Below are 22,412 nucleotides of genomic sequence, written 5' to 3' on the forward strand. Positions count from 1 at the left end.
GAACTTATCTTACAGAATATACGTGTAACTGGAAATTAGGCCAACACTAGGAAAGTTCTCATATTCAATCTCATTATTCAGCAGAGGGACTACAGTGCCCTCCAATGAGAAAAGTGAAGTATTTTACAGGGAGAAACTATCTGCTGACTTGAGATTTGACCAGCATATTGTTTGCCACACAACCAAACGTAAATAATAACTTTTATTTTTAGTAAAGGGACTTCCGTTTCTTCCGGCCTATTTCTTAACTACTGTTATTTGAAGAGGTTCAAAAATAGTTGGAGGATCATTTCAGAGAGAGTCTGAAGTGGTGTGAAAGAGGCCTTATTACATGCAAGTTTCTGAAATACTGTAAAACCTGCTTATCAGAGATGACAGAGTAGAAACCTGACCTTTTATTACCTCAGAGGTTCTCTTTTTTTCTCCCTACGTTTCAGTCCACAAAGTGTCTTGGACATCCTTGCTCTTCCAAATAACTCCGGAACAATGTTCTTTAGGGTTTTAGGGTTATGTGCAGAACTTCATTCTAGAAGTGCTCAGATCCTTGCAAAAACCTCAACAGCTCAGAGAAACACTTTCAAGTTATATGCCTCAGAAGTACAGAAGGAGGAAGACACAAGATGGGGCCACAAAATTTGGTCGAGGAGACTGTATGTAGTTTATGGACCATACACACAGACCTGAATTACAGCATATGTTAGATTCCTTTTGAGCCTGATCAGTGATCTGGCTATCACGTAAAATTTAGATGAAAAGCTGTTTCCAGTAACATTTCAAATTCAGTTCAAAACCTCCCCAATCTTCTGTCTCCTGTCTCTATGCAAGTTAATTGGTGCAGGTGCACATAATTGCCCTACTTATGTGTGTGTGTGTGTGTGTGTGTGTGTGTGTATATATATATATATATATATATATATATATATATATATATATATATATATATATGAAGATTAACTCCAGATCTCTAAAGTTGTTCAGTTTGGTACTTTCAAGAAAAGTCACAGGAAAAGTCTTACAAAGCACCATTTAGAAGATGGTGCTCAGGTAGGTGTGTAAAATTAGGCACACAAAAACACACAAACTTTGAGACTGCGGCATGACATTCTCTCTGTCATACAGAGAGGACACAACAATTCTTCACACAGTACTCACTCAGAGGACCATGTGCAGACAAATCTGGGCTATTTCCTAACTACTGTTAATTGAACAGGTTCAAAAATAGCTGGAGAATCATTTCAGAGAGAGTCTGAAGTGGTGTGAAAGAGGCCTTATTACATGCAAGTTTCTGAAATACCATAAAACCTGCTTATCAGAGATGACAGAGTAGACAAGGAAGCCTCTTCCCTGCCGCTTTTAACTCTCTGAAATAACTATCATCTGTCCGTAGTTTAAAAGTACCATATATTTGAAAACTCCTGAGTGAAGAGACATCCCACACCCATTCTAACAGCAGCCTATGGAAGATTTAATTCTAAGGTTAAATATGTTGACAGTAGATGAACGCAAATAATATGACATGGAAATAGAAGCAACATAAACTCTTGTTTTTGCAATATTAACTCATCACTTTAAAATGCTTTCAATGGATCCAAGTCGGGGGCCCCCCACCTGCTTGTCCTCATCCTAAATGGGCTGATTTATTACAGCAATAAATAATGGGTTTTTCTATAGTGTGTCTCTGATTATCATGGTGCTCTTTTCAGAGGAATTTGGTGAAGAAGGCCTGCTTAATACTGTTCTCTCATGAAATCCTTCAGGTTCTCAAGACAAATCGACACTTTGTACATCCCACTTAATACACCCTCTCTGCTCTGAGTGCTTAACAGATTACGTGCTTCGGTATTGCATGCTTTGTACAAAAGTGATACCAGCAGCATTGCCAGATGCCATCTGTAAGTAATGGCTGCACCCCTAAGTATACTTATGTAGAAGAAAACATGACTGAAATAAATCAGACCTGGCTCTATGTAAAGGGTTTTGCAGCACAGAAGACAATCAAGGCTCCCCAAGTTGTTTTGTAGTTTCAGTATTTAAACTAATGCATTCAGCATGGCCACTGTGAGCCACACAAAATGCTCAAACTGACATTAAATGTTTCTGTGCTCTTTAGCAGACTTAGGGTGCAATCCTAACCCCTTATGTCAGTGCTTTCCAGCACTGACATAAGGGCAATACAGCTCTGAGGAGGCCTCCGTGAGTGACGCCCAACTGCAGGATGCCGCACACGTCCCATTGCTGGAAAATAATGACATAAGGGGTTAGGGTTGTGCCCTTAGGGACCAATCCCATCCAACTTTCCAGCTCCGGTGCAGCCCCGAGGAAAGGGAACAAATGCTCCCATTTCTCGAGGTGGCCTCTGTGACTGTACCCCCATCGCAGATGCAGCGCACGCCCCATTGTTAATAGCTGCACTGGCCCTGGAAAATTGGATAGGACTGGACTCTTTAAACGCAATCCTAGCCAGCACTTAGGCTGGCCCAAAGGACTTGCACTGACTTCCTGGGGTCACAAACGTGCCATAAAGCACATTTACACCACCTCAGGAGGTTGGCGCGATGATGCACCAGATCCATCCCTGGACATGGTGAGTTCACACTAACCGAGGGAGAGGGCAGGTGGTTGACAGGGGGAGGATGGAATGGGGGTGTTTTTGAGAAATGGAAGGGCCAGTGAGTGGACCAGGCCCAGGAAAGGGGTGGAACTGGCCTCTGGCACTTAGGGCAGATCCTAACTCCCCTCCAGAGCAACCTAGCATTACACTGAGCTGCTCAGATTTGTGCCAGAAATTTCCCTGGTGCACATCCAAGTAGCCCCATTGAGATGGCTGCTGCAGGACAGGGGTCAAGGGGAAATAAATCCTCTTACTCCAAGTTGCACAGCAACCACTTCCTACCCTGCACTGGATATAGCATAGATCAACCAGCCTGCTTGTTCCAGCGCAGGTTAGGATTGGGCTGTTATTTTCCTGACTACTGCTTCATGTCAGTGCCATATCCCTTCTTCTTGGCCCTTACTCTTCTTAACTTCCATTGTCTACACGGCCATTTAATTCTGTTGGTTGTAATGAGTCGTGAGTCACCCACAGTAATGTTGCTTACACGCATCCCAAAACCATTGCGACATCATTGACAATAGCAGTGTCACCACAGCCAATAGGATTAAACAGCATTGTAGGCAAACAAAATCAGGGACAAATAGGGCAAAGAAGAAAACGGAAAATGGCAGTGAGAAGTGCCGCTTCAAAACAACGTGAATGCATTTGCAAGAAGCAAAGGGGGGGAAATACCCACTTTGAGATACTCATGAAAATGAACAAGGTAAGTGGTTTCGTCTCAGCTCTTAAGATTCGTACACACTCAGAATACGTTAAGAGCAAAAGTCGTTCGTAATTCTCCTTGCTTTTTTATTTAACCTGGGAGCTGAAAGACAAGCTTTAGTGCTCAACTTTCACAGACATAATCACAAAAGAGTCCTGTTCATTTCATAGGACTACCTGTCCATATTTACAAGCTTGGTACCAACCCCCTCCCCCCAAAAAACACTTTGCTTCCATACAAACATTTTTTTTTTACTCATCCATGAGGACAGCTGTAACTCAGGCTGCAATCCTAACCACACTTTCCTGAGAGTAAGCCCCATTGAACAAAATAGGACTTACTTCTGAGTAGACCTGGTTAGGACTGTGCCCTCAGATGCATATTCTGCAGTTTCACATAAGGTCACCCTAAAGTACTATTGCTCTAGGTCAACAGAACCATTCTTATTCCCCTGCACCGGTGCTGCTGCATCACCGCACAGAGAGTTAGGTACGACTGGGCTGCGAGTTGGGCTTGTCTGACTTATGCTGGTAACCTCTTATATTTGAATTTTGTGACCCTTAAAATCTTAGCCCCGAGTGATGTTAACATTTAATCTGCTGTACTTGGGGGAGAAACCACCCCTCCCCCCCCCAAAAAAAACCCAGTATGCACTTTTCTGAGTAAGGTACAGTCCTATTTTTTCGCATTTGAAAACGGGAATTTTTACTTACCAGCACATATTTCTCTCCAGAGAGAGAGAGAGAGAGAGAGCTTACTTTTGAGCCAGCTAGAGACATACAAGCAAGCCTGGAGGGCACCATACATTCCATTAACTCAGCAATGCATTTATCACATCCCATACTGCAATTACAGATGAGTGAGCGCTAAACTTGTTCACTTTATTTGCAATAAAAGTTTACTTTTTTTCAAGTACTTCCTTTTTGCATGAACCAGCTTCAGTAAAGACTTTTCGTAAAACAATTCAGTCCCCATAATGCACCTTGGAGCGGCTATAAGTAACTGCTACTGTTGCAGAACAGTGTGGCAATGTAGCACATTAATTTATAGTTAATTAATTGATGCAGAATCTGTTGTCTTCTAGGTATGGATACATACTGTTAAATCTAAACAGATAAATACACTGGTGTTCAGACTTTCTATCTTCAACCCTCTGTCTATCATCTGCCAAAGAACTTGCAGAAAAATTCCAAGGCAGGCTCTAGTTCAGTATTTCTCAACCAGTGGTACCACCAGTGGTACTTGAGGTGGTGTCCAGTGATACACACAGGACCCCATACTCCTGCCGCAAGGCAACAAGATCAACAACGCAACCCAACAAGGAGTGATAGCAAGCTTGGCTCAGTGGACAGAACTCAAATGTACACTTTTTGCCCTCCCATCTGCCCTAAACCTCTTAACTATGCTTATTGGTTTACATCTGGCTGCCCAATCTGGAAGTAACTGGAAATGACATCAGCAGTCATCATTGGGTCCCAGTGCTAGAACATTTGGGAACCACTGCTCTAGTTTATTCACTTGAAGCAGTCGCTAGGCTTATCAAGCCTTGTTATTGCCCTACACAGAGTCAGAAGTTGGCCAAGGCAAGCACTAGCCAAGGACCCATATCCCTAAGACAGCCCACCAAGCTAGGCTGATACCCTAAATCTCTCAGTACTGGTCAGCCACCACAGGTTACCCCCCATTCATCAATGGAGAGCCATCACCTGCCACCATCACTGGTAAACTGGGGAGGCCAAATGCAAGATGCAAAACCAGCCTTCACTGGAGGCTGATTCTGCATGAACTATCCTGCAAACAAACAAACAAACAAACAAACAAACAAACAAACAAACTAGGAGTGTGCCCTTCAGGAATGGAGGTCTGATCTAATATTAAGTTTAATCTTTATGGTATCAAATATTATAAAGATAGATACTATTATTATGTATGTTTGTAAGCCTGTAGTAGAGATCTTTTAAAATTTTGTATTAGTTCAATATTGTAATGAAAATAATAAATAAGTTCTTAACCAAAAAAAAAAAAAAATGGAATGGAGGTCTGAAGGCAAACAGGCAGTCAATTCGGCCTGTCAAACAGGCAGCCAGGGATGAACACTTGAAACAGCTCATCCTCAGAATGATGAGTTGCCCAGGCCAATGAGTCAGGGCAGTTGCTGCATAGGCTCAGGGTGAATCAAAATAGCCTCCTGTGTCATTTGACTCCTACTCAGTAAGGAGTTATATAGCTGTGGTGGTGAAACTAGCAGAGTGGACAGCAAGTCAGCAGCAGCTCTTTGCTCTGGCAAGCTGACACATCAGGCACTGAGTCTCACTGCTGGAGTTCCCAGCTGGTGACATCTGGTGAGCACAAAAATAAACCCAACTCTCTTCCTGCAGCTACGCATTGTATGTGAACATCAGTGGTGGTGGACAGGCTTCCGTGGAAGGCAGCTTGCTCACAATTAGTCATCTCTTCCTATGGAAGTTTATCATGCACAAACCCCAGGAAGCCGAGGGCTCTCCAGTACATCTTGAAAAACATTGGTATACAGCAGCAGTTTTCAAACTCTCAGGTCTTTTCAGATCTTGAAAAGTGAAAGTGCAGCAATTGCGCTCCACTTCCGCAGAACCAGAAGTGGAGTGTGATCACTGCACTTTCACTTTTCAAGACCTGGGGAGCCCTGCAGACCCTCACGCAGGGATCCCTGCACCCCCGAGAGGCTGCTGCAAGGACTGGTAATTAAATGCCAGTCCCCACAGCCCCCTGAGCGACGTGATCCTGGGGATCGTGTCACTGCCTTCCCCTTGCCCTTGCCCCTTAAGGGGAAAGTGGTCAGGACTCACAGGCTGGGGTGTTGCAACACCCCAGTATGAAAAGCCCTGGTATACAGCAATGGCCTCTTGGGAGCTGGCAATACATTACATGCCCGATCTTGTCTGATCTCGGAAGCTAAGCAGGGTCAGGCCTGGTTAGTACTTGGATGGGAGACCGCCTGGGAATACCAGGTGCTGTAGGCCACTGGGGTCGCTAGGGAGGTGCGGGAAGTTCGGGCCGCACCGGGTGACGCGCACCGGGGAGGTGACGTGCACTGGGGGATGACACACTAAAATCACGGTGGTTAGGAGTAACCTTATCATATTATATACCGTTGGATGCGGAATTTTGAGCAGAATGCAATGCAGAAACCCAGAGTGAACTATATCCTTTCTATCAAAAGTTATGACCAAAAAACCGGAGAACAAAAAATGCATGGATCCCTATGGAAAGTGAAAGTGAGCCGTATCGCATGTTTACTCGCAAGTAGACAAACGTGCCTTAGTCCGTCGGAAAGGGCAGGCTGTGAGGAATCCAACAACACCAGAATGGTCCTGATGCAATGATGCAGCCCCCCAAAAAACCTGAGAAGGAAGTCCCTCCCTCCAAGCTGATGAATGTATTGAGTACTGTGGAAAGCGAAACTAAGCCTCACGGCCGTGTTTACTCAGAAGTGAGTAAATGTGCCTTGGCTGGTGTGGAAGATCAGGTGAACAAGAGTGCAAGGCTACCAGAATGGTCCTGATCTGATGGAACTGGAGCTCAACAAATACTCCAGAAGGCAGCCCCCCCCCCACTAAAAAAGATCAAAACAGAGGCTTCAGTTGATAAGCTGAACCTTTTTGAGACTTGCAAAGCCAGGTGGATCCTGACAGTGATCTGGTTTAAACAGAAGTTCTTAAATTGAACTGGGTAGAGCTGAAAACCTTACTGGTTTTGGAGGGGTGGTGTTATTGCAGGCAGGCTGCAGAGGAAATTCACTTGGTGGAACAGGACTGGCTTCTGCTTATTTAATTATTTGTTTTACTTTAATTATTTATAGTGATTCATTTTAATTTGCCTGATGATATCTCTTCCACCATGACATCACTTCTGGTGGGTCTTGGACAGATTGTCATTCTAAAAAGTGGGTCCCAGTGCTAAAAGTTTGAGAACTGCTGCAATAAGGTGTTAGTAAGTTGACACCCGGGGGGGGGGGGTGTGTGACACCACTAAAGACCAAAATCACTAAAATCATAATTTGGAATACCAGCATGTTATATATCAATCAATGCGTAATTTCATGCAGAATATGTTCTATCTTTGTCTATCAAAAGGTACAGCCAAAAAACCAGTGGGGGCAGAGTGATGGTTCATCATCACACCCACCACCTGGGGTGTTGCCCCGCCCACTGCATGAGGGGAATGTGCTGGCATCCTGCACTGAGTGACGCGAACCCTAGTGATGCCACTGCTGTAGGCTTATACCAGGATTGCCCAAACCCTGGCCCTGGGGCTACTTGCAGCCCTCAAGGCCTCTCAATGTGGCCCTCTGGGAGTCCCCAGTCTCCATTGAGTCTCTGGCCCTCTGGAGATTTGTTGGAGGCTGCACTGGCCCGACACAACTGCTCTCAGCGTGAAGGCAACTGTTTGACCTCTTTGCATGAGCTGTGGGATGAGGGCTTCCTCCACTGCTTGCTGTTTCATGTCTGTGATGCAGCAGTGGCAGCAAAGGAAAGACTGACCTTGCTTTGTGCAAGGCCTTTTATAGGCCTTGAGCTATTGCAAGACCTTCATTCATTCATATAAGTTCATCTTTAATATATTCATTTATGTAAATGTATGTAAATTTATTCAAATTAAAAGTTTAAATTAATTCTTTTCTTCCCCCAGCCCCCGACACAGTGTCAGAGAGATGATGTGGCCCTCCTGCTAAAAACTTTGGACACCCCTGGCTTATACCATAGTCTTTCAAGACTGAAGGCTGCCAACCAATACAGTACTGCCAGTGATATAGAAAAGTTGCAAGTTGACATTAGTTAAGGTGTTAACTGTGCCAGACCTGAGTGAAGCCTGCCCGGCTGAGATAAGGCTAGAAGTCTTACCCTTCTAAGGGAACTCTTCTAGTTTCAGGGAGAGGCCTGCATAAGGGGAAACCAGTCTGAGGTTAGGTCCAAATCCTACCCAACTTTCCAGCGCTGGTGCAACCATGCCAACGAGGCATATGCTGCATTCTGCAGTAGGGGGCACTCACGGTGGCCTCCTCCAGGTAAGGGAATGCTTGTTCCCTTTCCTCAAGGCTGCATTGTGGCTACACCAGCACTGGAAAGTTGGATAGGATTGGGCCCTTAGTTCTTTGCTGGCACATGCCGAGGAAAGAGATGGATAAAAGAGCTGTAAAGAAATCACCTCTCTAAGACCTGAAAGAAGAACAGACAGCTACAGAAGAGCACTTACTCCTGAGGCCTCCTGCAGGCCTCTTACTGGCCCCTCCTGGGTCTGCTGCTGAGAAAGAAGAGTGTTCATTAGCATTTGGATCATGTTGTTGCCATATAAGTTGGGGTTTTGCCAGTAATTTTGCTTGCTTTTGCTCCTCAATAAATTCCTCCTCCTTAAATTCATTATCCATTTTATATCATCGTGCTGTGTCTCTCTGTTTCACCTAATGCATCAGCTTCCCACTGGTTCCCAATTGTGGCAGAAATTTCTGCAACACAAGGGTGATAAATATCTCCCTCATCTCTCCTGCTAAATATCTTGCTTGGCCCAGGAAGCAGAATGATAATCCAAATCAATGCAGGCTGTCTATGTAGCTTAGTGACTACACCGTATAAAATAAGCCTCAATGATTTCAATTGTTATTGCCCACCAAGCTTAATGGAGCCCATGAGACTACCAGTAGGGTTGCCAAACCTCTAGGATTTGCCTGGGGCCTTCAGGAATCAGCATCAATCTCCAGGTGACTACTGAAAGCATTGATTTTGACAGGGCATCCAGAAATTAACCACATGGCATCATGTTAAGAAACATCTATAATGTTGAAATAGCTTCAGTCAGAGTTGGGCAAGCATATCTAGCAGAGGCTCAATTAACTTCTTGGTTTGCTACATACCTAGCCCTGAAAAACAGGAAGGATGGGATGTGTGTTTGGTTTGGTGGGTTTTTATCTTGTATCGGGTATTTTCTTGTACTGTGCTTTTATTGTTGTTTTACATTGTTTTCCCCACTTCAAGGCCTTATGGCACTCAAGCGGCAAATAAATCTACACAAAGAAATCTAATTAATAAATAATGTTGTGCAGGACTGCCATAGAAGAATGAAGTCAAGGGTGTCCAGCATAAGGGGGGGGGGCAATGCGGCCTATGGAAGCTTTTTATCCGGCCCTCAGGCTCTCAGCTGCTGAGTAGTGCTGAGGTGTTACTGCTGGAAGGGCAGCCCACACGAAAATTGGGCTCTCCCATATCTTGAAATATGATCAAGATTTGCATATTTTCTCTTCTGTCATTTGCAGCTAATGAGTTCCTAAGTGAGAAAAAGTGCTTATTTTTGGTTATAACCTGTTTAATGACATCACTCCCTGCCTAATGACATCACTTCCGACCCTTAGCAGGCATCATGAATGCTATTTGGCCCTAGGTATGAAAAGGGTTTCACACCCCTGAATTAAGTGATGAGTGAAACCTGATACAACTTGGTTTTCATTTGATTTGTAAAAATGCCTGGTGGGCAAGCTCTCCCAGATCAACTCATAACAGCCCAACTTTTTAAATTTCCTTGGAGAATTCTTGCATAAGGGCATGTCATTTTGAGTCTTAACCAGAGAAGACTTGGGGGGGGGGGGGAACCAAGCTTGTCAGGAGTCCTCCTAACTAGTTAGACAACTCCCTCCCTTTTTAAGTAAGAGGTCACTTCCTCCCTCTTGGTATCCCCTTGGCCTCCATCCCCAAACTGCTGATACATAGCACAGCATACCACATGTGAGTGTGAGCAAGCCTTGGCCTCTCACAAGACCATGAGAAAGGAGAAGGAATGTGGTCAGCATCCCTGTTGCCTGGACAATGGTGATGGCCTTCCGCTTGTTTCTCCTGTTCTTGGCCCTCCTAGAGGGATGGGCAAGCCTGCCTCTCCTCCTTGTTCTTCTGGGGTGTCAGCAATCTGTTCTGATGGGGCAATCCCAGACAGAAACTTACCCTTGCAAAGGAAGGGGGGCAGTAGTGCAGTGGGGGGGGGAGTTTTTGTAAATTTCATCCTTAAGGCCTAGAAACTCAGCCTGAGTACCAAAGACTTCCTGAATATGGGAGGTCATTTTGACAAAATGACTATTAGAAATCATTGAATAGATTGCAAGAAGAAATATTTTGTCTAGACTGAGTGCATTGAATGGTACATAAAATGTTATTCCTTCAAAGACATATTAGAAAAGATACTAACAAAAGCAAACGGACAGTACACAGAGGCATGGCAAGGTCACACCAGATTTACCTAGCTAGGACAAAATCAATAGTGTTTTTGTAACTCATTATCCTGTGCCTGAAGACAGTTTAAAAATCAACAACATATTGAAAAGACTACATCTCCTTCAGCAAGATTTATGAGAAAAGGGACTGACAGAAGAAGTGAACTTCCATAGAACCAAAGATATCAGATCTTTATTAGTGTTGTGGGGAGAAAAATGTGGAGGCTGGAAATCCACCCCCCCTCCAAGAAAAATAATTATATCCTAGGGCGCAAGTGCAATACTAATGAATATAAGAACAAAAACAGTTTGTATTGTCACAATATAATTGGAAAAGCAAACTACAAAGATGATAATCTGTAACACAATTTACATAAGACAGATAAAAGATTAAAATTAAACATATCAAACACACATTCTTTACTACCTCACTTTCATGTAGAGAAACATTTGCATGAAATATTCCCTGTGTGGGGAGAAAAAAAAAGTTACCACACTGAGGAAATTAGTGTGCTAACCCAGAGGCCCTGAACAGAAGAAACTGTGATCTCTTCACCATGTTTAAACTTGATCAAAAGTGCACGATATTCCTTCTTTCCTTCTCCTTTGTGACGTCCCCTGTTTTTCCTTGTTAGCAATAACCATGCTATAACATTAGGACTCCTGCATTCTGCACCAATATGAAGCTGGTTTGCAATTTCTGGTTTAAAAAACAACAACAATGGTTAATGTTATCCATGGTTAGCATCTGTGTATAGAAAACACTACACTATTCTTAATAATGATAAGGGAAGGAAGGGGAAATGTGTGTAGAAGAGGAAAGGAAAGAGGACAGCATGAAAGCTCATGGTCCACTCCCATGGTCCAATTCTATCCAGGCAACCCAGAGCATGTACCAGTGCCAACACAATGTGCACGGCATGATATGGAGCAGCTGGGGGCCAAGCAGCCCAGGAGAGGTAAGTAAACAAAACTTTTACTTACCTCTCCATTGGTTGCCTGGTCCCTAATTGGTCTCCTTAGATCTACACCAGCTCTTTTGCTGGCATAAGTCTGAAGAGCCTCTGGGGGGCTTGTCTTGGGGAGGGGGGGGGGCGAATAATACTAGTATATCCAACTGCTGCTGAGATCCACCACCCACCCTGATCCATCCTCAGCACCAACTTACCAGCGATAGTAGAAGTTCTGTAGGCCGTTTTTTGCCCACGCATGGCCTCCAAGCCTTTGTGCTGGTGGCAGATCTGTGGAGTGCCTGCCACACTAGTACCTGAAGGATACAATTTCAGATTGTGAGAGCTGACATTGTATCCCATGACTAGGATTGTGCTATTAGTCTCTTAACCGTGGTTAAGTGTTAAGCAAATCTCGACCCCTAACCTACTTCACGTGCCTATTAGAAAGACAAATGAAATTACATATGTGTAATATGTCATATACACATGACATATGTATAATATACGACTATACACAGTCAAAAATACCATATAAATAATAAAGAGTAACAACTGTTTTGGCATAGAGGTTGCTTTCTAAGGTTCAAAAAACATTTTCTTTTAATCTGAAAAGCTGATTATACCTAATTAGGGAACAAGGATCAGTGCTGCACCAAAGCAGATCCATCCTGTTATCTAGGCAGGAGGTCTGGTCTAGAGGGTAGAGCCTCCGTTAGCCCAAAGATAACATCAGAAGGTTGCCAGTTCGAGGACACCGGCAGCTCCCTGAACGACTGAGAATGGCGAGACCTTGAAGCAGCTGACAAGCCCAGCTGAGTGATTCCATCTGCTCTTGCTGTGAGCAAGAAGCATCTTGGCTGTCCTCCATGTGAGAGATGGAGCTGCTTGTCAGCCTGCATGGGAGAACTGGAGGCCAGAAGTGAGACCAAACCAGGAAGATCCATCTGAAATGTTGTTAATTCTTGAAAGAGAGAACCTCTATGATTGTAAAAATCCTCTTGAGGGATTTAGAAACACCTGCCTATGTAAACCGCCTTGAATAAAGTCAGAGGAGTAATCCGATGACCAGAAAGGCGGTATATAAATACCTAGTTATTATTATTATTATCTAGGCTTTTTCCAGCAACATAAAGGGTGCTCTTTATTTCCAGCGTCTTCCCTTTCCAAAACCACTTTCAACAATAAAGCATTTTGATCCCTATATTACGTTTCTTAGTGCTTGTTTTATAAATTCTGCAAAACAAGGGGTAAATCACAATCTGGAAATATTTAAGTCACAAGCTGCAGCAATCTCTTGGAGCTGAGACAGTACATAAATTCAGAATTTCTTCTTTAGAATTAAAATTTACAACCAACTTCTTTCTCATTCAGACTTTTAAACTGTTTCCGATGTCACTCTGCATAAAATTGGACTGACTACAGACACCATAAATATTATACTCTCCAGCTGAACCTTTAAATATGCAAATCTATTTCCTTACCACATTTCTCTTTATTTGTAACTTTGTTATGGTCTGCAGTTTAAAAAAGTAAATTTGACATGACCTGAATTGTCACCTTATAGAATATGAACTTTAGACTCAGCTCTCAGAAATTATGCCTGTGTTCGGGCATTCCTGTTCTTAAGATTTCTCACTAGAATAGCCAAGATTTCCTCTCATCTGGAGCAGGGGTGCTCAAAGTTTTTGGCAGGAGGGCCACATCATCTCTCTGACACTGTGTCGGGGGCCGGAAAAAAAAAAAAGAATTAATTTACATTTCAAATTTGAATAAATGTACATAAATAAATATATTAGAGATGGAAAATGAATGAATGAATTTAAGCCAGTTTATGATTCCTTTCTCACTAATGGGGGGGGGGGAGATCTTCATGCCAGTTTATGATCTCATTCATACACACAAAGGGGGGGGAATCTTCCACACTTTCACACACATACACACACCTGCTCACCTGCCCCCTCGCCCTCCCTCCTTCCCTCCCTCGTTTGCTTAGGTGGTACATGCTCCTGCCTGGCCGCCACTCGCCCACTTGGCTACCTGCCTGGCCACCCAGCTGCATGCCTACCTGCCTGCCTGCCTGCCTGCCCACCTAACTGCCCTTCCTTGCTAGCTAGGGCGGCATGTGCTGCTGCTGCCTGTCTGCCTGCCTGCCTTCCTGGCCAGCCAACAAGCCAGCCAACTAACTCTCCCTCCCTCAGATCCCTAGGAGGCATGTGCTGCTGGCTGGGCTGGGCTGAGCTGGGCTGGTCTCCCCTCCCACACGCGGGATCTCACTCACTCTCCTGGCTCAGGTTGCAGGAGGGGAGGGGAGTCGAGCCCAGCCAAGCAGAGTGGAGCCGAGCCCAGCTGAGCTCAGTCCAGCCCAGCCCATGGGCAAGGCAGGGAGAGACCAGCCGGCAAGCGTGCAGGGTCTTTTATAGTGGGAAGTAACGCAAGACCTGCAAGTCTCAAGTTACCTTCCCACTATAAAAGGCCCTGCACACCCGCTGGGCTCGTCTTTCCTTCGCTGCCACTGAGCTCAGTGGCAGCGAGGGAAAGCAAGGTGTGGAGCTTGCGCGGTGGGCTAGCGTGAGGGCCGAGTGCCCATTGGAGATGGGGGGACCCCCGGGGGGCTGGATGGGGACCCGCAGCGGGCTGCAAGTGGCCTGCGGGCCAGGGTTTGGGCACCCCTGATCTGGAGCAATGGCAGAAGCTCATACACATTAGAGCAGGGGTCTCCAAACTTTTTGGCCAGAGGGCCACATGAAATATCTGGCGCAGTGCTAAGGGCTGGAAAAAATTTAAATATAAAATGTAAATAAATAAATTAGAGATGGAACATAGATGAAAGAATAAATGAATGAGTGGGCTCATTCACTCAGCCTCTCCAGCTCTCAGAATACCCTCCAGATGCAATCAGAGCACAGCTCTCGTCATGTTCAGTCAAGTGGGCCAGAGGCTTTCAGGGGACAAGAGGCTGGCTGCGGGCCCGATAGAGGGCTCGGGCCGGCTGCGGGCCCAAGCCGGGGTTTGGAGACCCCTGCATTAGAGTATAACATGCAAGGGAATGATCTCCCCAGTATGAGAAATGATCAACAGAGGAGAGGGAGGATTCTGGTAGAACTGCTGTTCTATAAAATACCAAAAAATTCAATCCACAACAAGGCAAATGGATCCCTAAGGAAATGCAGAGTATGAATTAGGAGCAAGTGGTTCTAAATTCCAATTCAATTGGCCTAGAAGGCAGAAGACCAACATCTCTTTCCTAATCAGAGCAACATGCCATGAGAATGTTGCAAGAAGCACACCATGTCTGAGAATAGTGGAGGTGTAACTAGGCATGATATATCAGAAATGTGTGTCTGTGGGTGCAGTCCTAACCCCTTATGTCATGTGCTTTCCAGCACTGACATAAGGGCAGTGCAGCTCTGTGGTAAGAGAACAAACATTCCCTTACTTTGAGGAGGTCTATGTGAGTGCCACCCAACTGCGGATGCAGCACATGTCCCATTGGCACCGCTATGCCAGTGCTGGAAAGCACTGACATAAGGGGTTAGGATTGTGCCCTGTACCACATATCTCCCTTAAAAAAATAGCTGTGGGCAGTAGCATAGCTAGAGGGGCTAAAGTTTTGCATGGCGCTTCACTGTGGCATACAAGCAGCCCCTCCCCTTTGGAACCATTCTGGGCCATTTTGATCAGGATCACAGTGCAGGGGGAAAGACCTAAACTTCTCATTCCCTCATGCCACAGCTCTGATGTGGGCGGGCAGGCAGGGAGCGGAAGGCGAGACCAAGATCTGGCACTTAAGCTAGATCCTAACCCCATTCCTGGGCATCCTGGGTCAGCCTCGGGCTGCTAGGATTTACACCACCTACCTCTATAGGTGGCGTGGATCCAAGTAACCCAATTGGGGCTGCTGTGGTTTTACGTGGGGTAAGGAGAATTACTTCCCCTTGCCCCAGGCTGGCCTGCAGTCAGCCCCAAACTTGCACTGGATACCGTGCAGGCCCACCAGCCTTCCTGTTCCAGTGCAAGTTAGGATTGCGCTGCTCATGTCACTTCTACTTTGGACCCACGGATTGATATAAAAAAGGCAGAATACCCTCATTAACTATTTTATAGAGGAAATAAGGAATGTGTGGATTTATTCATATAGTGGTTCAAAATTCTGCAGCACTGCAGCCTGTAAAGGGCAATACAAGTGAAATTAGGTTAAACAGAAGTCAGCAGTGAACATACCCAGCTAAAATTACTTGTGAGCTGAAAACTAAAGTAGCAGAGTGAAACCACAAAGCACAGTATTCGAAGGAAGGTATTTTAGGTAACCATAGAGCTGTCCATTAGGAGTTTGACACTCTTCTCTCTATCCATCCACAGGGTAGTTATTTTAATAATCTTAACCTCGCAGGATGTCAAAAAGCTTCAACTAGTGTGGGTTAAAAAGCTTTTATGAGCTCTTGTGATGCTGGCCACTGCTTGGGTGCATGTATCACTAAGAATGTACACATCATCTCTACCTATGAGACCATTACAGGCAGAGAAAAAACATTTTTAATGAGGCAATCAGAACGAATGAGAGATAATGGAATTGACTTGCTTCCTACTCTTTCAGTATCTGAACTATAATAGCCACTACCTAGAGCAGTCTGGAAGGACCTGTATCATGCAGCCATTAAAATCCTATAATACTGCCCTCAAAGAAATAACACAATTGGGGTCTGACACAGATTAGTGAAAGGCAGAATTATCAGCTTCCAAACAATGATGACATTAAAATCAACATTCAAATATTTGCTACAGTTCCAGAAGAAAAGCAGTGCAGCTTAAAAAAAAATTGGAAAGATTGAGACATTGGTTTAATTTTAATACTAACAACAATATTGAACAAACCATGATTGTTCATGCCAGGCGATGACAACAGAGCATGTGTGGACCTTCAAGAGTCACAAGGCACCAGTCAATATGACATGACATCTGAGCAAAGATTTGACTAACACAACTTTGACTAAAAGTTGGAAATTTAGTAGCCACATAAAATGTACAACCAAAAGAAAGCAGTGATAGAAGCGAGGCAGGGTCAGCCTTAAGGCCAAATGGGGCCTTGCACAATGTAGTGGTAAGCAGTGCGCCCACAGCTGCAGCCACAGCCAACACCCTGCTCTGTAGCCAACACTCCAACATTCAATCTTCTATGCCAAGGTGTCACGAGGATTGTGCGGCAAGCAGAACATTGCCACTGGATGGCCCTCCCTCCCTCCCACCCCTGGGTCAGATTGACTTGAATTTGTCCCCCTCCCCCCAAATCAGTTGGCAGTGATGCTGCTGCTGGATGCCTCACTGCTATCACTCATTCTGGTGAGTGGAAGAGGAAACGTTTTGCATTGGGCCCTGCAGCTCCTAAGGCCAGCTCTGAAAGGTATAATCGTAGGAGGGAAAACAATAGGTTAGAATTAGAACTGTTTCTTCTTAAGTCAGAGAAAATTATCAGGACTGAGACTGAGAAGAATGCTCTCCTGAAATGAAGGTACGTGGTAAGTTGAATTTCACTTTCACAAGAAGTGACAGGAAGACCTTCTGGGACCTACAGGAAGTCCAAGAGCAATGATCGCCCTTGCTTCAATCTATGGAAATATGAACTGACTTTTGGTACGTGGAGGAAGTCTTGTTCTTGAACCACTCTGTCTCTGTGAATGACACTGTTTGCTCTTTGAAAAGTCCTATAGCTTGGAGATGCTTTTTGCAGAAGTTATAACCACCAGGACTATTGTTTTGAAGGTCAACAATCTCAATGAAATTGATGTCATGCGCAGAGAAGGAGTAATCATAAAAAGTCCTAGGACTGTGATTCCTTATAGGAGATCTCTCTGTGTGAAAGGGCTAAGCCTTTCAGGAACCTTCAATAATGCAGGTATAATGAGGGAGGATCACTCCTTACAACACAATATTCTCAGTGAGATGCTGTCTGATGCGCAATGGATGTTAATGCTTATCCTCTTATTCATACTTCTTCCTGAAGTAACCCTAGTACAGTGATTTTCATTCTTTTTCTTCTCTTGGCACACTGACAAGGTACTAAAATTGTCAAGGTACACCATCTGTTTTTTGACAATTGACAAAGCACACCATGCTGTTGGTGGAGGGCTCACATCCCCATTGGACCTACTAACAAATGACCCTCCCCCAAACTCTTGTGGCACACCTGCAGACCATTCATAGCACACTAGTGTGCCACGGCTGCTCTAGTAGATAAAGAACCTAGTCCTTATGGTTCCTGATTCTGTATCGTTACCGTTGGAAGGCCTTTTTGTGATGTTATAAGAGAGTTGAAGGCTGCCTATCTTCTGGGAGACATTAACATGTCCAAGACCTTGTGTGAATATCCATTAGAGACTAGGCACTGCAGCTAGCCAGATCAACTTTCCCTGGAAACTTCCAAGTCTCTTAAGATGACATGTTTACCAGATCTGTGAAACATGGATGTCTGAATCAATGAGGTATGATTAGAAATATCTTGCCTTCTGCACTGTTCTTTTCTAGGAATCAGGCAAAGTATCTTTCTGTCTGGTTCTGGTTGGCAACCTTCAGTCTTGAAAGACTATGGTATAAGCCTACAGCACCCGGTATTCCCAGGCAGTCTCCCATCCAAGTACTAACCAGGCCTGACCCTGCTTAGCTTCTGAGATCAGACGAGATTGGGCATGTGAGTGTCCAGGATGACACTTCCCATCATTATGGCTGTTGAAACAACAGCTGGTGAAGGAACTATTCCATTTATTCCAGACTTTAGTCACAGAGCCAATAACATTTGTGACCCCAGCTGCATGTTTTGCTCTCAAAGACAGAAGATTGTACACTGTGCCCATACATGATGAATAGGGCCTACTACAGGACAACCTGGTTCCCTCCTGCCTCTTGCTATCTGCCTTTGCCATGTGGTTGTCTGTTTCTTATAAGGCCCTTGAATACAGAAGTACTACAGATGACCCCAAAGTCTAGCCCAGGGAGGTCCAACTTCTGGCAGCTGACTGGGCAGACCCTGAAGTAATTGGTGGTGACGTGATGACATCATCACAAATTACGTCCATGTTGTTAGCCGCTGAAGTCATTCAGCAGGCTCAATTGAAGGTGGTAGAGGCAGCAGTAGGTGCAGTGGGGCTTTTCAGTCTCCCTGCCACGCCATTCTGGTTTCTCCTTCTCCAAAGGAAAAGTTGGAACGGTGTGGCAGGAAGACCAAAAAGCCGCTGAAGTGGGAAGAGGTGGAGGCTGCGGTGGGGATTACAGGGGCCGCCAATAAGGGCCTTGTGGGCAGCATGCTGGACCACCATGATCCAGCTATTTTATGCTTCCTTTCCCTTCTATTTCCATGAATCCAGAACAATTATTTGTAAGCATTATTTTGCAATATTTCCCATCCCAAGAGGCTGGCAATGGTCATGACAATTATCCTCTGGGACTTCCTCAATTGCATACTCCAACTCTTTTGATGTTTTGTAATGTTTTCTCATGAAGACACAATTATGTTTGTCTGACTTTAATTAAAATACCTCTGACACAATGCTGGCACACAATACTATTTCAGAATGTACAGAAAGCTTTCACTCTGGTGTGTCAACTGTTGTTTTTTTCAACACAGGAACTAAAGAATGATTGATCTCAAGGTCTTCAGCCATTATTCATCCTGAAAGTGACAAATGGTTCAGCGGTGTGCTTGATTCCCCGACTAAAATGAAGTTGAAACCTGCCTGTACACCATCAGGAAAAAAAACAAAAGAAATAATATCATTTCCTCCAACAAGTCATCAAACAAATGAGAGCCAATATAAATAATAGGAAGAGGCACCATTAAGAAAGGGGGTTGAGCTGGAGGACCGACAGGAAGCAAGTATCTACATGACAGCAAGGAACCTGGCAAACATTTAAAAAGGTAATAAAAGGAGACACAAATAAAGTACTAGGAAAGTAATTACATTCTCGATCTGAGAACAAAAGGGCCAGAACAAATTCTGCCTTCAGTTACACCTTGGCAACAGTAGATCAATAAGGGTATATTGAACATTTATAACGGAAGGCAGATATTGGCCTGTTTTCATACTGAAATGATGCTCATTGTCTCATCAGCCTGTTGCCAAGATGAGGGCCCTTGCTTGCCATGCCCTCAGCGCCTGCCTGTTTGTTCTGATCATCATGCTCGTGGACTCCGTCAACATCAGTATCCAATAATGCACACCAAAATACACTATTAATTAGTGTCTCATGTACAACAGAGCCAGAGTGCTTGCAGAGTATTTCTGCCTTCATTTCTCTATCCCAGTGTATATGAGAGAGAGAGAGAGAGAGAGAGAGCGTTAAGCCTTCCATGTAGAAGTAGAGAAATGCAGTTGCTGTAGGCCTGTTTGGGTCCATGTCAAGAATGATGCAGCAAGAAAGCAGGCACACAAGGAGTTAAATCAGGGCAACACACATCAGGCTCATACATTTTAAGCTGTTTGTTTACCGTGTTTCCCCGAAAATAAGACACTGTCATTTTTTATTTTTATTTTTGGCTCAAAAAAACACACTAGGTCTTATTTTTGGGGTAGGTCTTTTTTTCTTTTTTTTTTAATGTACAACAATCCACAGTCATTCATGTAAAAAAATATACCATACAAAAATATCCCCACAGCACCCAGGAGGATGCCTGCCTGCCTGTCTACTCAGAAGTCAGTCCCTTTATAGTTAATAGGACTTACTCCCTGGAAGGTGTGGAGAGGGTGTTCCCTAATCGCCCAGGAGGATCCCTGCCTGCCTGCCTTACTCAGATGTCAGTCCCTTTATAGTTAATGGGACTTACTCCCTGGAAGGTGTGGAGAGCCTCAGAGCCCTGTAGGCAGGGTTGCCTTGCTTGCTGCTTCCCACCTCAGCTCCTCTTCAGCGTCCTCTGCCCAAGGCAGCACAGCAGGCGCTTTCTAGGTGGCACACAGGAGTGCATTGTTCCCAGTCACATTGTCCACCCGCCCCGCCTGAGGACCCCTCCTGCCCCCCCCCCCCCCCCCGTCCTGGCCCTGATCACAACTAGGTCTTATTTTCGGGGTAGGTCTTATATTTCAGCAATTCTCAAAAACACACTAGGTCTTATTTTTGGGGTAGGTCTTATTTTCAGGGAAACACAGTAGTTAGTTTCCAACAAAGCCTCATTCTGAATACCAGAGCATACCTGGAATCTAACTCCCTGAAGAAATACATGGGTTATATACCATCTCTTGAATCTGACATTTTAAAAGAAGTCACTTCATTCCACACATACATGGAGTATTCATACATTATGCTGTTTGCATGTACAGCTATTGGTACACATGCACAGATATAAAGATACAGGAACATCTCAAGGTGGCTCCCACTTCCTTCTTAACATAAATTCATGGCCTTTTTCTACATTTCATGTCTCCACCATCTACTATTTCCTTGGGTCATTGCTTTTCAGTGTTTGTTGCTTATACAGTCAATTCTTGTTATCCACTGGGGTTAGGTTCCTGGAAACCCCAGCAGAGACTGAATCTGCGAATACAGAGTCAGCTTCAACTTACACAGAGTGTTGACCTTATGGAGAAAGAGTTTACTGAGGACAGAAGTGCTTGCTCCTGATCGGACCTTGCGGTGTCCTTAGCTATACCATGTTCTAGCCCAGGGGTCTCCAAACCCTGGCCTGGGGGCCAGATGCGGCGAGTCTCTATCCGGCCCGCGGCCAGCCTCTTGTCCCCTGAAAGCCTCTGGCCCACTTGGCCAAACATGATTGGAGCTGTGCTCTGCTTGCATCTGGAGGGTGTTCTAAGGGCCAGAGAGGTTGAATGAATGAGCCCATTCATTCATTTATTCACACATCCAAGTTCCATCTCTAATTTATTTATATAAATTTTATATTTAAATTTTTTTTCTGGCTCTCTACACGGTGCCAGATATTTGATATTTGATATTTGGCCCTCTGGCCAAAAAGTTTGGAGACCCCTGCATCTAGCCCATCTTTCCTCAGCTTACTGTGGCTTTCTTCTTCTTAAGGGCCCAATCTTATTCAACTTTCCAGCACTGATGCAGCTTAAATGTATCCCCAAAGTAGGGGAACAAATGTTCCCTTACCTTGAAGAGGTCTCTGTGACTGCACTTCTACCACAGAACGCAGCATGTGCTCCATTGGCACAATTGCATTGGTCAGATAGGATTGGGCCCTAAGGGTACAATTCTAACTGCGCCCTGGGCTGGCACAAGTCCCTTGTGCCAGACAGGAGGGTCGCAAACATGCTGTAAAGCATGTTTATGCACCTGTGGAAGTAAGCCACACCGGTGCATATAGGTACACCAGCCCACGGAGGCCAAATTCAGCCTCCCTGGTGGCAGGAGATGGAAGGTCTGCACCAGCTGAGCTCAGCTGATGCAGGGGTCTCGGGGGTCAGTGGGTGGAGGGCAGGGAGGCGGTGGGGAGGTGTTTCAGGGTGGCAGGAGGGCAGAGAGCGAGAGGTGGGGCCAGGATCCTGCAGTTATGCCGGATCTTAGTCCCCATTCCCGGGCAGCGTGGAGTGGCTCCTGGCTGCTTCATTCTGCTTGGATCTGCGCCACCTTCTCAGGTGGCACAGATTCAAGTAGTCCCATTGGAGCCGCTGTGACTCTCTCTGGGGTAAGGGGAAAAGTTTCCCCTTGTCCCTGGCTGAGCAACAGTCAGCCCCAAACTTGAACTGGATACAGGGCAGGCCTGCTGTCCTGCCTGTTCCAGCACAAGTTAGGATTGCACTGCCCATCTCCTTCTCCTCCACCTATCTTTCTGTGCTGAACTGTGGGAAGCAACTCTCAGCAAATATGACTGATCCGACATCTGCATAGGAGTTAAATCAGATCAGTTGGATTCCCAGGTAACCATTTCATTCTAGGAAGCAGTAAAGCTAGCAGCTCTGCATAAAGTCA

At 44.9% G+C, this 22,412-nt stretch overlaps 1 pseudogene; it reads left to right on the plus strand.

The window, feature by feature from the left end:
* Positions 1-6,181: 6,181 nt before the first annotated feature.
* LOC136646710 (5S ribosomal RNA) lies at positions 6,182-6,316 on the plus strand (annotated as a pseudogene).
* The last annotated feature ends 16,096 nt before the right edge of the window (positions 6,317-22,412 follow it).

The sequence above is a fragment of the Tiliqua scincoides genome, chromosome 3 (genome assembly GCF_035046505.1).
Source record: "Tiliqua scincoides isolate rTilSci1 chromosome 3, rTilSci1.hap2, whole genome shotgun sequence".
Taxonomy (NCBI): Eukaryota; Metazoa; Chordata; class Lepidosauria; order Squamata; family Scincidae; genus Tiliqua; species Tiliqua scincoides.